The sequence below is a fragment of the Uranotaenia lowii genome, chromosome 2 (assembly GCF_029784155.1).
Source record: "Uranotaenia lowii strain MFRU-FL chromosome 2, ASM2978415v1, whole genome shotgun sequence".
Taxonomy (NCBI): domain Eukaryota; kingdom Metazoa; phylum Arthropoda; class Insecta; order Diptera; family Culicidae; genus Uranotaenia; species Uranotaenia lowii.
Window position 1 is genome coordinate 149,231,478 of NC_073692.1, and position 15,613 is coordinate 149,247,090.

Here is a 15,613-nt window from a genome sequence, read left to right on the forward strand (position 1 = left end):
TACGTTTTTCCTATCTGTAAGGTGTTCTTATGCCAAATGAAGGGTTATGAAAAATATTTTGTCCATCCTATATAAGAAATTTTGCCAAAACGTTCGCGAGCCAGGTTTTGGAATCTATGCGATCATACACAGCTCTCTTTTTTATTTCATCATCTGAAATTGCTTTAAATAACGAAATGAATAAGGAAGTCACAGTTTTGGGTCAACTCATAAGCTTTGCATGTTATTTGGTCAATTTGGATTTGGTGGCCCACGATTCCCCATCATTTTTCAAAATCCAAAAAATATTGCATTTTTCAAACAGTCAGAATTTGGGGAAAATAACTTATTAAAAATTATAAAAAATGCCTTATGATACCTTGAAAATGCAGAAAACCATACCATTTTTTATTTTCATTTAATCTTTTATAATAAAGATGTTATGGAACAACGAAAAAAAGTGGCCCATGATTCCCCACTCTCCCATACTAATTTTCGACATTGTTTTTTTTTTGGAAGAAAAATCAGGCCTTCTCAAAACCAAACTATGTGACGAAAAACAAACATTTTAGTGCGGAGTTGCAGAAATATGTTATGAAAACTGATTTCAGATCTATATACAGCTTACATAGATTTTCTAAGAACGCTTATAACAAGTTAATCAGGTAATAATCAAAACTTTCAACTTTTTTGGGATTTTTATTATCTGACGGGTTTGCGCCGGGGGTCTTCAAAACGTCCCTTAAATTTGAAATCTAGTTTATTTTCACATCTTGAGAACATATGAATTTTCCGATTTTTTAAATATTTATTTTTCGAGTTAGATTTGGTAAGATTAATAAAATCGTTTTTCAAAGTTACATAACTCGGTCATTTTTCAACAGCAATAATGAAAAAGCTCATCAAAACGCTTTGAAATTTTATCGGCTTTTCAAGAAAAATATTTAAAAAATGTAATGTAAGCTACACTGAGATAAGTGTGGGTAATTTTTCATCCTAGTTCAACTTCAAAAAATCAGTAGTGGACCAATTTTGATTTGAACTGAAAGTGGCTAGTGGACATATTCTGTAAATGTTGCGAATGAGCGTGTGAGTGAGATAACAATACACTGACGACGATTAAGGTTCGTTTTTGTATGGTAAGTGCAAAACTGAGTAAGTGTAGAAAACGGATACGGTATACGTATCATATTTTTAATGTAATATTACCTGTTATGAGAATAAGTAGTTAGGTATATATTTATCTTTATGAGTTTGGCTCCTTAAAACTTATAGCTACGGGCCGTTTCAAGTAAACAAATTGTGAAAAAAATATCTTTATACATGTAATGTTCATTATATTTATAATTTTTTATTTGATCTGTTTTTGTAATAAAATGAGTTTATGAGAATTTTTGATTTTTGCTAGAAATTTCTCAACGAGTAGGATTATAGCATATATAAATAACAAATTATTTCTTATTTTCTGACTCGTCATAAAAAAAAAGTTGAATACTTATTGTTTTGCGGAAAATTTCAAATCTTAATTATTTTTATAAATTTTAACGGCTTGATATATTATGAAGTTGGTGTTCAGCACTCTCCGTTTGCCTTCATTTTTTTTATTTGAAGCTCATTTCAAATTAAATGATTAAAGATATTTATTATTACAATATTATGTCAAGTGATAAGAAAATACAAAAATCAAGAATATGGCAATTATTTCTACACAACATAGCTTCCACTTTCTCGTACGTTTTTAACTCCCGATATAACAACAATATGAAACATTTTTATATTTGATTTTTTAACTACTTTGTTGTGTTCCCAAATACAGGAATTGGAAACATCTATTATTGGCAATGACTATGCTTTACTATGATATTTGAACGAAAAGTTGATGGGCTAGTATATGACCTGACCAAGCAATATTCCCATTATTGATAATACTAGGCATTGAAAATACCATACTACAGATTACACTTGTTTACAAAATTTTAAACAAATCGTGAACTTCGTCGACTGACCCAAATTTTTAATGTAAAATCTGTAAATTAATCAAACTCATGTAAAACGCAATTTTGTTTTTTTTTTTCAATTTGGCCTAATTAGAGGAGATAAGGGCATAATGGCCACCTTAAGGAAAACGCTTATTTAACCATAGAGAACAGCTATAATATGTGAATTACATCATTGTTTCGTGTTCGAACACTAAAATAGGCTATTTCCTAATTGGCTGAACCTTGAAAAAGTAGATAATAACGTTTAAAAATGCATTTTAAAATTTTTTCCGAAAGCTGAAAACCAGCCACTGTAGGGGCATAACAAGAACCCCTCCCTGGGGCAGTATAAGCACCATTAATCGGGGCACGATGAGCGTTTTCTGCCGGGGAATCTAGCAGCAAATTCAACTCGATGAAGTCTGTGGTACCCTCCATTCACACATAGTATTCCACTCGGACACCAAGTAGGGGAGAGGCGGGCTATATGCGCATATTAAGGAAAGCACTTATTTTCTCCCATATTCCAAGAGATAGAAGTCTGAAAACTATATACACATGAGCGGACATCTGTTTTATATACGTTAGAGCAATTTTTCTGTTAAAATCTCTTACAGTTTTTATGAAAATAATTTTATAATAAAAGAAGTCAAAATAGCCGATTTCCGAAACTGGCGGGCTAAATGCGCATATTTATGTTTTTAGCTATATTTCATTAACACTTGCAATATTTTGATAATATTTAATTGAAAGTGGTAGAAACGGATGTCAAGCATACGTCAAGGCTGAAATTTTGGTGAAATTTTTTACATCACTAGTATTTTTGCATGAACCATAGTTAGGTATGCCATATGGCCATATTTCATGGTAATATTTTGTTCATATCGTATTTTTATCGGAACAGTATGAAGTTCTTCTTTTTTCGCTGTAAGATGGTGATTTGAGCATAGATTTAATGTTCCAATTATAAAAAGTGAAAAAATTATAGGACTAATCTATTTTTCTTGATATAGACATTTAACCTGCCTGGATATGGGCATTCAGAACCTGTCTCTTATTCCAATATCTTATCATTTACAACTTTGCAAAAAGCTTCAATTTGTTCAATTTACGATTTCCAAATAAATAAGAAAGAAAACCCATTAAAATTTTTGTTCACAGAATCTGTACGCACGATAATTAAAGTTCAATATATTATAACAAAACTGACAAAAATCTTGTTTGAATTTTTAAATTTTTTCGACTTTATATAACAGTTTAATTTCTTCATGCCATGTTTTAAAAGCATATTACCCTCAAACTGCACTAATTAGATATGATGAATCTCCAGTCATATCGTCAATCGGCTGTATGCGCATATTACCCAATATGCGCATTTAGGAACACTTCCCCCTACCGTCAAACGGGGCATCACGCAACAGCGGAGTTGGTTGCAACATTTATATAACACCACACTGAATCAATTAATAATTTAATGTATTGTAATAAAGTAATCTTTTAATGATTACAAAATGATGATGATAAAATTTTTCGCATCTTAAGCTAGTTTTTTTAAGTTTTTTATTTTCATATAAAATTTCAAAAATCGAGCAATAAATGTACAAATTTTTGCATTTTTCGATGCCGTAAAAAACTTTACTCAGCATGACGGATTGGCTTGAGAATATTACCTACAAACTTTTTACTGGTTTCCTCATGCTATACTAACACTGTTGGTGTAAAAATATTTTTCGAACAATCACTTCATGTTTTTAAATAAATACTTTTAAAATTCAGTTAGGTGTCTGGGGTAAAATGTAACAAAGTGCATATCAAAGAAACACATTGTAAATCTTGTTTCCATGTGCTGGAATATGAATGTTTAGCATCTCGAGTTTTAAAATATTGAAATTTCATTCATCCAAACATTTATTTTTATGATTTCAGCTTGAAGATTTCTAGAGTTTGTTTTGATTAGGTCGTAAGAACCACTTGGCATGTTTTGAGAAAATCTATGTTTAAGTTCTGAAACATCTTTTTAATTCTTATTTTATGATTACTGGTCAAATTCGCCTGCAAATGCGAAATTTAATGTCAAACGGAACGCAGAACATGATGATGTACTTGAAATTTGCATTAATTCAGTGCTTATCAATGAAGATGTACTTACGACATTTTGCATTTCTCCTTAGGCGCAAACGTCCTTTTGATCAATCGATAATTTTAGTAGCAAAACTGACTGGATTGGCCGAAATCTTCACTTATTCATTCGAAGTTGATTGAAGAAAGGTTTTCATTAATAATCCAATCCAGTTAGTAAGCGGAAATCATTGATCGATTACTTTTGTAAATATTTCACGGTGGGACTGTGGCCTTCGGAAGTCCACCCGGACAAATCTGACCACTACCATAAGCCCTACTGGTCGTTCGAGGAGTATGAAAAAGCATCCTTAGCTTTTGATTATTTTGTTTACCTCTGTAATGACACAGTGAAAAGTGGAGCTAATGGTACTCTATAAGAACAATAATGATCACTTCTGGACACAGTTTTCTTTCATATTTACGCGAATTTTCATCACTTTGATCACTTGGCACAGAATTTGTCGCGACGAAGCATTACGTCGTAAGAATCAATCTGCCGAATTGTTTTTAGCGACCTTTTGCATCACGGCAAATACACGGTAGTGCAAAATGACGCAAAAACCAAATTACACTAAAAAATGAGAAAGTTATTATTCGTCCTAAATTCAAATAATTGTGTAAATGTTATTTAATAATGAAATGAAACCAATTTTCTAACAAAGATAAAAGACATGTTTGTCAATCGTTTGCAGCTAATAATTCAATTTTGTTTATATTGGTTTATACGACCTAATCAAAACAAACTCTAGATTTGTTCGTAGTATTATTTAACCCCTAAATGTATGCAGCATCCTTAGTTTCAGAAAAAAAATATGAGAATTAGTTTTCATAGACCAAAAAACTACTGCAATGGGTGTTACAATGTGTAATGGTCTTCAATGCATCGCAAGTATATTAAAAACTATAAATTTTCACACGTGTTCATCAGATTTTTCATTAAAAACAAAGTTTGTTGCACGTTAACCCATTTTCTAAGGAGGGTGAAAATCGTATGTTTATAGAAAATTAAAAATAACTAAAGAAATCAATAATTTTTCTAACAACGTCAATTTGATGTCCCATCATCCTTACAACTGTTGATGCTTAAGGGGTAGGATTAACTGTAAACATAAGTTTTTTAGAAGCGATTGAAGTTGAAAATTGTTGCATGTTGCCCCAGTTGACGGTATTCACTCCGCATTTCAGCACAGATCACAAACTCCCGCCGCGCGGCACCTGACACTCAACATTCTGTTAACGTCGTTCCTTCCACTGTCATTTCAACCATGCATCGTGGTCCATCTTTGTGATTTCGTCCGAGATTGTTTATATAGAAGGCCATAGTTTTCTTATAGCTAATAGTCACTACTTACCACAAAGTCAATTGAATAATAGAGCTACAGCTTGACTTGTTTCATCTGGCGATTTGGCCTATTAGTAAGGTGTCGGAGAGGTAATCAAAAGATTTGAATTCGATTCCTGGTCGTGGTGATTTTCTTTCCATTTACCATTCATGATCGATGTATTTTGCACTAAACGGTGAGGCGTAAATCCATCAAACAAAGCAATAACAAAATAATGCAGGTTTGTTTGTAGAATTCAAACAATTCACACACGCTCATACTTTATATTTCTAGTGTTTGGCGGATGATGCTACGCCGTATAATGCAACAATAAAAAAATCAATCATGAATGGTATTTGACAAAAAACCATCTCGACCAGGAATTGAACTCTGGTCGAGATGGTTAACCTTTCCGACACCTTACAAATAGACCAAATCGCCAGTTGAAACAAGTCAAGCTGTAGCTCTATTCTTCAGTTAACTTCATCGAGTTGAATACGCTGCTAGATTATAGGGCAGAAAACCCTTATCGTGTCCCGTTTAAAGGTGCTTATACTGCCCCAGGAAGGGGTTCTCGTTATGCCCCTACAGTGGCTGGTTATCAGCTTTCGGGAAAAAATCGTTTCGAATAATAAAAAAAATGCAACAAAGAATTTATACGTTACGAAGATATGGAAAATAAATGTTTTGAATTAGTAGTAATTTTTTTCGATGATTATGAATAATTTTGACCACTGATAAAATTTACATAAACTTCTTTTGGACTTTTCCAGTTCTACGAAAATCCAGGAATTTGATGATATTTCAAAGAAATTTGAAATCGTAATGATGTTTGCAGTCTTCAACAAAGGTTTTAAATAAAAATCTTTTATATCAATAACTTTAAAACCTAGCTGAGCTACACAAAAATCACTCCAAGATCTGTAGAGTAATTACCACGTTTGCAAGAAAACATTCGAATGATTACGAGATAGTTGCTCTTTAGTATTTAGAACTCTGGAACTTAATTTAAATATGAATCGCCTAAGCACTAATTTAATGACGTTAAGCATCGATAATATTTAATACTAACTATCCCTTTTTGACTCTGTGAACTTTAAATGATCACAATAGTTGTAATACTCACAATAAAATTATTGTTGCAAGAAGCTCTAGAGTTTCAACGTTTTAACTTGAATTTATGAATCCTTAATATTTTATAATCAATTTCTTTTTTGGAATAGTTTTATTTTTTTTTTCTTTGGTTGATTGTCATGTTAAAAAATGTAAAAACATGTAAATTGTTAATCAAAAATTTAAAACACATAATCTTTATTGAAATTGTTTAGTAAGTTTGATTGTCTTTTTTTAACAAAAATAATGGGGTTTTAGAAATGCTTTTTGTCAAATTCGAGACTTTCAATAGAAGTATATCATGAAGATTAAATTTGAAATTTATTTAAATGTTATCGCAAAAAAAAAACAAATCGAACACCTCATTTAAAAGTTTACAAATTATATATTTAAAGCAAGTTGAACAGGCAACATAAATGCATGCCAGTTTTAATTTTTTGCATAATGAAAATATCTAAAATTTAATTTAATCAACCCCAGAGGTGAACCAGCCTGTGGCTGAAAACCTCTTAAATAAAGACAAAAAAAAAATCAACCCACTAAAAACCAATCCCGCCTTTAAACAAGATTTATTAAAATCAGCATAATATCAAAGCCATTATGTAAATTATGTAAATTTAACTATTCTTACAAATAGCCACTGACTACACCCCCCTCCCCACCAAGCAGTTGATGTTCAAATTAAATTTATGAAATTTTACCCAGGATCAGATTAAGATTAAAACCAGAAATGAAATTTGCTTCTGAGTTTCAGACACCATATTCAGGATTTCTTTTGTGATCTTTTTTGATAAATTTCCGATTTTTTTTATGAATAATTATTTTCCTGCAAGCTAATAATCACAGTGAAATATTCCTATAACAATTCCAAATTTAATAATTTTCTCTATTTCAAAACGCACCTTAAAACTGGGGTATGTGAGAACGGTTTTAAATATATGTAGTTCAACTTCGAAAAATTATTGAAAAATCAGCAGTAGATCAATTATGATACATTTTTGTTCAATGTGATGCAGACAAGTTATAGAAATTGTAATCATGTAATGAGGAATCCAGTATGCGAGCGAAAACTATGATATTTTTTCACCATTTCATCAAAATAAGTCAATTTAAAAAAAAAAACATTTGTACCGCTTTCAAACGAAAGCCATATTATAAATGATACTGTTTTGAGGAAGAAAGATGTCATTGCAGTGGCTTAAATTTTCAGAAAAAATATTAAAAGATGAAAACTGCATGAGTTTTCTACTGAAAACCATGTCTAGACATTGTCCGTCTTTTATTTTTAACCCAACACAACACTCATCTATTTGTCTTTTAAATTTTTTAAGCTCGAAAGAAATGGATGGTATATGAGTTCTTTAAAGATATTCCAAAAGCCAGTGCCCAAAAACTATTAATTAATATAAATTTAATCCATGCTATATTCTTTGGTACCATTTCCTCCCCTAAGAGAATTAAAGAAGCAAAACTTACCCATACGGTTAATCGAAATAGAAAGCTCCTTACCAGTAGTGACGGCACGTGCTCAAGGGCGATTCCGAGAGGCGGGAAAAAGTTGTTCGATTTTTTTTGCCACTCCTAATGATGACGAAAGTCCTTTCGGTCCTGACGGGTGCTAGCATAAGATGTTGGCACTTCCAGAGAGCGGACTCCCGCCGGGGGCAAACTCATGTAGTATGTAGTAAGTATGTCGAGCAGTTCCGAAAGCCAAAGTCACGATGGGAACTTGTGTGCGAAGGAAAAATCAATTTATTTCCCCCCAAACACAGCAGCAGCGTCATTCAAACCGGAGGGACAGTCGAACTCTGTCGAGATTATCTTAGATTTTCACCCCCGTGGCGCTTTTGAAGATTGCGGGAGGCAAAACGCCCCACCCTATTGCTTCCTGCTATTTGTACGCTGGCTTCCGGTTTCAAACGTGTGGCAGAAACTTTTTTTTTCCACCGGATTTGTTGGGATCAATTGTCAGCTTGAATTTTTCGCTCTTCTCGTACCTTTGGAGTTTTTTTCACTCTTTTCTTCGGAACTTCCTACCGGCAGTCCACAGAACTTTGTGCGCTGATTGGAAGTTTCAGGGTCTGTTCGTTTTTTTCCTACATCACCACCAACCGAGCTTAAACTCTTCCAGAAAAAAGCACTTACTACTGGTTTAGTAGATTTTTATAATGCAGAGCAGATTTACTCCTTGCCGGATTCTGGCAAAGGCTAAAAAAACCCAAATGCTTTCTTTTTGCACTCAGCTACAGTTGATGTGAGCTGCTGTAAATACAAAAAAGCATCATCGGAAACTTTTTGTCGTTTGATTATGTGTAACGGTTTTTTTCCTTTGGCGTCTGGGCTTTCAATGGAGTGTAAAGTTTTTACTCCTTTCTTACAGATTTCCGTTTGATTCCGCGTTTCCGGTGAGATTCGGTTCTGTTGAAACCGAATCAGAAACAGAAAAAGAGGTTCAAAAGTTTCCAGCCGAGGTTGTTAGTAGCTTGGTGGTTTTTGGTGAAACGTTCTGAAAAAAAAAAAAATGGAAAAACGAAAAACATTGAGATTTCTTTGGTTCAAGTCGGGTCATGAATTATTTATAAGTTGTTGAAATCATGTTATGGTAACTGCTGAAATGTTTTTCCAGCTAGTTGTGATGTTATTTTTATGGTTGTAGCCATAATTTATTCGTTTGTGCGTAGAAACGTTTATTTTTTCTTCAATTCGATTTATCCTACGTTTGACGTCTGATGCTTTGCAACGTTTTTTTGAATTTTTTTGAGTCGATGCTTTGGTTAATATTCAATAAAAATATTTACTTGTCACTGCCTGTAACAACATAAATGCCACAGCCTTCTTTTTATGTCCGTACCGACATACCTACAGTTATCTTACTTAACTTTTACCCATAACTATATTTACTACATCCAGCTGATTCAGTCAATCAGCGAACACACTATTGTGAATCAGATTCATAGAAATACTTCAAGGTTATTGGTTTTTTTTAACTGTTCTTTTAAAATTTAGTGCGCTTCGTTAATCAATCAATTAATTTTCTAATGTGGAAGCATACACAAGAACATCCATCCATCCATCCAAGACATCCTCGTTTTCAAGAGATCTTATTTGTGAAATCATTTATTCGCCTGTTTTGAATAGGCAACAGCCACCCCACAGATTGCTATTCAAAATTTGATCAATTCCGTTTAAATTTATTTCGTTTCCGCCACTAACACCGCCTCCGCCGACCGCCTCCTCCGACCGCCACCACCAGCCGCCACCACCAATCACCCTCATCAATCACCGCCGCCAACCATCAACATCACCTGCCGTCATCAACTAACTTCACCCGAGAGCAACGTTTAAAACCACTATAAGAGTTATAAAAGTGAAATTATGAATGTACTTTGAAAGAAGTGTTAACGCACCTATTTATTCAAATTGTGGCCGGTGACACTGAGAACAAAATAAATACTATTTTTCGATAAGTTTGAGAGATTTCAATGGTGTTAAATATCCAGCTCAGAATTAGCTAGCTCGAGATATTAAATAAGTGGTAACTTAAATTCATCAAGAATATTCAGAAGATTTCAAGTGGCTCCAGAGAGTGCAATCGTCAAAGCTTTGAACGAGAGTAAGTTGGATGAGATTTCAATTGTGCAAAATATCTTATAAGGCATTGACCTGTTCGAATTAAAAAATATATGTACTTGTACCAGGACAGTTTAGAAGATTTTAAGTGGCTCCAGAGAGTGAAATTTTTGAGTGATTAAACCCTCCCCCATGAGGGTTCAAAAATGTCAAGCAAAATGTTCTGCTCCTAAATCAAAATTTCAAATTCTTAGTTAAATATTGATGAACGATTATAGTGAATCAAAAGTAACAGTCTCGACTTAGAATTAAGACCAAAACTTCGAAATCTTATCCCTGGTCCACAATTCTACTCCAGGTTTCCAAAACATTTATCAATTGTTGATAACCATTGAAAGCCTTAACCTTAACGCTATCAAATGTAATTAATGAAATAAGTTGGTGCACAAAATTAACAGAACTTAGTCCTAAATATAAAATTTTTAATAAGATAAATTTACTCAACTTATAAACAGTTGCCAGATTACCTGGATTTTACCGAATCTTTTCGCTTTATTTGCAAAATCAAGAAACATTTAAATTGCGTGATTATGTAACTTTGCTTTGTAATTATGTACTTTGCTTCCAAAACAATTTTTTGAACAAATTTCATTAAAATAAACTGTGTGTTGTGTTATTATAAAAAATCTATTTTCCGAGTTTTATAAGTATCTATTTCTTGCTTTTTATTTAAAAATTTCCAAATTTTCCTGGGTATTGCCCAGATATTGGGTTGTAAACTTTGAAATCAAATACCTGGATTTAGCAAGGTTTTAACTTATAATAGCCCAGATTTGCCCTGCCTGGATTAGTACGGATAATATCTGCAGATACCATGGTAAGCTTAGGTTCGAGTCATTTCCGATGTTCGGTTTAAAATTTTATAAATCAAAACTTGTGGCCTGTGATCGGATTGTAGAATCTGTATCCAGCTTATTATTCTTACTTATTAGTTCGGTTCATCGTTGGGACAAAATCCTGATTAGAATTTTGGTTTTGCATTTGAAACTGAAATAAGAATCATTTGTTTGAAATTCATCATTCCGGAATATTAAAAAAAATTTAAAATTACAAACCATTTTAAGATTTGGATTATATGAAATTTAAACTCCTAATCATATGCAGAATTTGGAAACTTAAAACAGCTTATAATGGTGATCCAGAATTGAATTATCAAAGTTTCATCGTACGACATTTTCACATAGATTCGCTAGTTGAATTACGAATAAACAATTGAGGAAAATATTGAAAGAATTCATGTATTAAATCAAAGATTCAAAATTCAAATAAGAGATTTCTGGTTTAGAATTCTGTTATAAAATGCTCTTAATTGGGATATTGGGAAGTTTTGTCTAGAATTTAGATTCAAAAATTGATTTCAAATTAGGCATTCAAAATTTTTCAGGTTCAAAATGCAGAATTATATTCGGAATTATAATTCAAAATTTCCCAAAAACATAAAAATACAGGTGAAAACCAAAAAGATCTGATTTTATTTTCAAGATTGCGTTCTTTGAAAATTTTTAATTTAAATTTAAATTTTTTCTCACAGAATTTTAATAATGAAATGAATTCTAAATGTCATTTTTTTTTATAAAATAACATAATCTTCAGGTTCAGGAAAATTCAGCTGGAAATATATTTCAATAATGGTGTTTAACATTTTTTTTTATATAAACGAATACAAACACATATCTACAGGATCTCAATGAAACTTGATGTTTCCTCGAAGAGATTCCTTTTCTTAACTCTAAGCGTACATCTTTCGAGGATATGACGGCTAGCATCTTACAAATGCTAACTCCACCTACCCACAGAAAGTGTACTAAATATGTATGCGTGACCGGGATTCGATCTCATACCCGCTGGCCTAGTAGACTTGAAGGCTATCCTCTACGCCACGGACTGCGGCTATTTATATTGTAGATACTTAAAAATCAAAGATCAAAACTAATATCTGAAAATAGCGAGTTGACAAGAATTGAAAATAAATCTAATTTCAATCCCAAACTTATTCTTCTACATTTATTCCTTAATATTGCATACATTTTAACCAAAGTTGTTCTTTCAAATGAAGCCTTCAAGATCCTTCATTTATTTTTATAGCTTTAAAAACTGGAAACATTTAGAACATTTATTTTCGAAAGTAATGATTTGAATGAACAATACACATTGATATAAAAGAACTCAAATCCGAATAATGAAATACTCTTAGTAACACATACTTGTTTAACTATTCTTTACGCTTGCCTTTTTTTCAAGCAAAAATGTTATAGGAAAAAAAAATCGTCGTTTAACCCTACAGTTTGAGGGCCTTGTATAAAAAACCGTCATATATCATCGTCCGAAATTTTCAAGCTCGAATTTTCTATGATGGTTTGATCAATAAATGTTTCATTTGTGGCAGTAATGAGCATTTAAAAGTCAATTGTCCCAAGCGTGTCAGTGTTAATGGGCGGTAACAACCGCATGGCGGACCATCTTACAGCATGGTGACGGCAAATGTTCAAACCGAACCAATTTATCGTTCGTTGGCTCGTGATTTGAAAAACAGGAATAAAGGCGAAAGCAATAATCGAAGTACGTCTAAGGAACCGGGAAAACGGAGGAGATGCAGCCTCCAGTGGCATCGACAGAAGGTTCGAAAACCACAACAATCGTGAAAGCCCCGAACTCACCTGGAGCTGAAGTTTTGGACGCCGCGCTAGTTCAGAAAAATAGCAAAGCTGATTGTGCAAACGATTGTACAGTTGACGAGGAGGGATTTCAGACCGTAAAAGAACGGCGCAAACGGGGCCGGAAAGTTGCTGGCGACACACAGTGCGTTGAATGTATGGGATACCGGGACAAAAATCAAAACTGATGTTTTTTGGCACTTTTACTCATACATGTCATATAGAAAGTTGTTGGAAATGATGTGAGCTATTATTGGCATGAATGGCATATGTTAAAACAATGTTCACAAAAGTGACTCATATACATATATGCATAAAAAATCATACAAAATTATTTTACCTTCTGAACAATATGTCATTCAGATCAAAATAGAAATTTCTTCCGAAAACATTGTTTTTCGTGAACGCAAAAGTAGCTTAAACGCCATTTACCAAAAATGCCACGAAAAACACGTGTTTAACGACGATTTTTGCACAAATTGAGATATTTCTTCCAATGCAGTATTTTTGCCCTTCATTTCCAATATCTGAGGTGAAAGAAAACTGAATAATCAACCTTTTTGCTTGGAACGGCCAGTCTGTACCACCCTTTAAAACAAGACTAGTGAAAAATCGTGATTTTCAACAGTCAAAACATCATCTAGAAAAACGTAAATATCTGTAAAACGGGCAATTTCGGGCAGCTGAAACCACTTGGAGCTTTTAAAGGATACTATAAACGATAACTGGAGAAAAAATCATAGAGGTATTTTGGTATATATTTTTGTAATGTCCAATTGAAGTTTGAATGTCCATTTTCTTTAAATATAAAGTACGCTTATAAATTACACCTTCATATTTTTATATATGGAAATAAATCACAGAGATAACCCCTTTAATATCTTCTACTAACTTGCTTCTTCAGTTTCCATTGCGGTTAACCGATTAAAAGTCACTAACAGATTAGAGAAAAATTAGTTAAATTGAGTATTTTTTTCTGAAAAAATATTGTGCACGAGCTGCGTTGAAACTATCTGTCAATATAAGCCTGATACAGGCATATAAGTGCTCCCAAGTGATCTAATATATAAAGATGAGTTGGACTATATATGTTTGTTTGTTTGTATGCACCTTATAGAAATCCACACCGCTGAACCGATCAGCCTGAAATTTGGCACAGAGATGTAATTGAACCAGGGTAAGGTTTTAGTAATAGTTATGAGCCCCTCCCACCTAAGAAAAGGTACCCTCCCATACAACTTTCGGTTTTATTCACACAAACCAAAAGTCATGGCACACATTTTGCTAACAAATTTTCGTTTCCTTTGGCGGGGTTTTTTTCACCATCTCCATGGGCCAGGCATTAGAAACGACCATTCAGAGTTCACGTGTACTGAACAGCAAATCAATGCTTGCTGAGCATTAAGGATTTGAAAGGGGAAACTTTGGCGGTTTTTTTTTGTTCTTCTACTGTTCAAAGCACGTGGATATATTTGGATGAAATAATGAGTCTACATTTCGCATTAAAAAATACAATAAACCTGTTAGAAATATATCAACTTGAATTGTAGTGGTTTTCAAAGTGCTCTCTACCGCCCTTTGACGGCTATTTGAGAGACTACAAGAATGTACAGTGAACTGATCAGTGAACAATGAATTGTCTTCTTCAGCTGAATAACTATTAGGAATCAATGCTGAAAAACGAATGAACATTTTTTAATAAATTCTAGCATCTAAGAATTAACATATTTTTGGAATCCCACACAAAGAAAGAAAAAATAATAAGATTCTGATCTATAAGTTGAATGCTTCGATTTCAACGCGTTGATAACCGTCGGGGAATTTAAGGGGGAAAGAGGGTCTAACACTTTCAAAAAATCGATTTTTATTTTTATTGTAAAACATTTTAAGGATGTTGTGTCAAATTTTTAAGTCAATCGAAGCAAAACTGTAGAAATTATAGGCTTTTATCTCCTCTTATCTAATACTGTAAAAATTCTAGAGCGGAAACTTCAAACGCGTTTTTCTCGAAAGCACATTTTTAAAGTCAGTGGACATCGTCAACTACTTCACCGATTCTTTTCAAATTTGGAACATATTTTGTACATATAAAATACCAAACCATAACGATTTTCTTTTTTGATTTTTTTACTTTGGGGAGATTTTACAGGTGAAAAATGGCGGATTTTTAAGTGAAAAATCGTAGTTTTTACTTCAAACAGCCACAAAAATTTCATAAAAATATTTTTAAGTTAAATAAAAACGTTGGGGTCTAGAAAAACATCTATTAAAAATATTTTTTCTGATTTTTTGACTTCAGATGATTCTGTGCTGAGATACAGTGTCCACCGCAAATCCTGTTTTTTAAAAAGCATCCTCGAAAGTGCTCCGTCACCGGCTCATTTTTCAATATTTTTCTACGAAAAAAATACTAAATGTTCATTTAACAATGCTTTGTATAATGCAAAAAATTTGAATACATTTGTTTGAACGATAGCTCTAAAAAAACGTGAAAATGGTGTTTTTTTTTACCCGTTAGACCCTTCTCCCCCCTTAAACGGGGAATTAGAAAATAGATGAGATATAAAAATATGTTGATGAAAATAGATAAGATAATAAATATAACAAATCTGAAATTTTTAGAATTATACAATTCAATTAAATTGGTCACTTTTGAATCATTTTTGGTCATCAATGTGTTCAATTCTATCATCCAATTTTGAGAAAACTTATGGTAGAACCGTTTAGTACAGCGAATTCAAACACATGATATCTAAGAATTTTAACAGTGATCACCCTTCACCCAAATTAATGGGTTGTTTGAGCCCAAGAATTG

General features: G+C 32.8%; 1 protein-coding gene across 3 annotated transcripts in view; it reads right to left on the reverse strand.

Moving 5' to 3' along the window:
- LOC129743960 (ubiquitin-conjugating enzyme E2Q-like protein CG4502) overlaps positions 1-15,613 on the reverse strand; it is a 496,854-nt gene that overhangs the window by 16,548 nt on the left and 464,693 nt on the right. The window contains exons 1-2 of one of the 3 annotated variants that reach the window (XM_055736216.1): positions 9,232-9,253; positions 7,991-9,020 (exon numbers count right to left, since the gene is read on the reverse strand). The gene's annotated coding sequence lies outside the window, so the exon portion shown is untranslated. Of the gene's footprint in view, positions 1-7,990; positions 9,021-9,231; positions 9,254-15,613 lie in introns of those variants that run through there. The other 2 variants (XM_055736215.1, XM_055736214.1) reach the window with 2 other exon arrangements.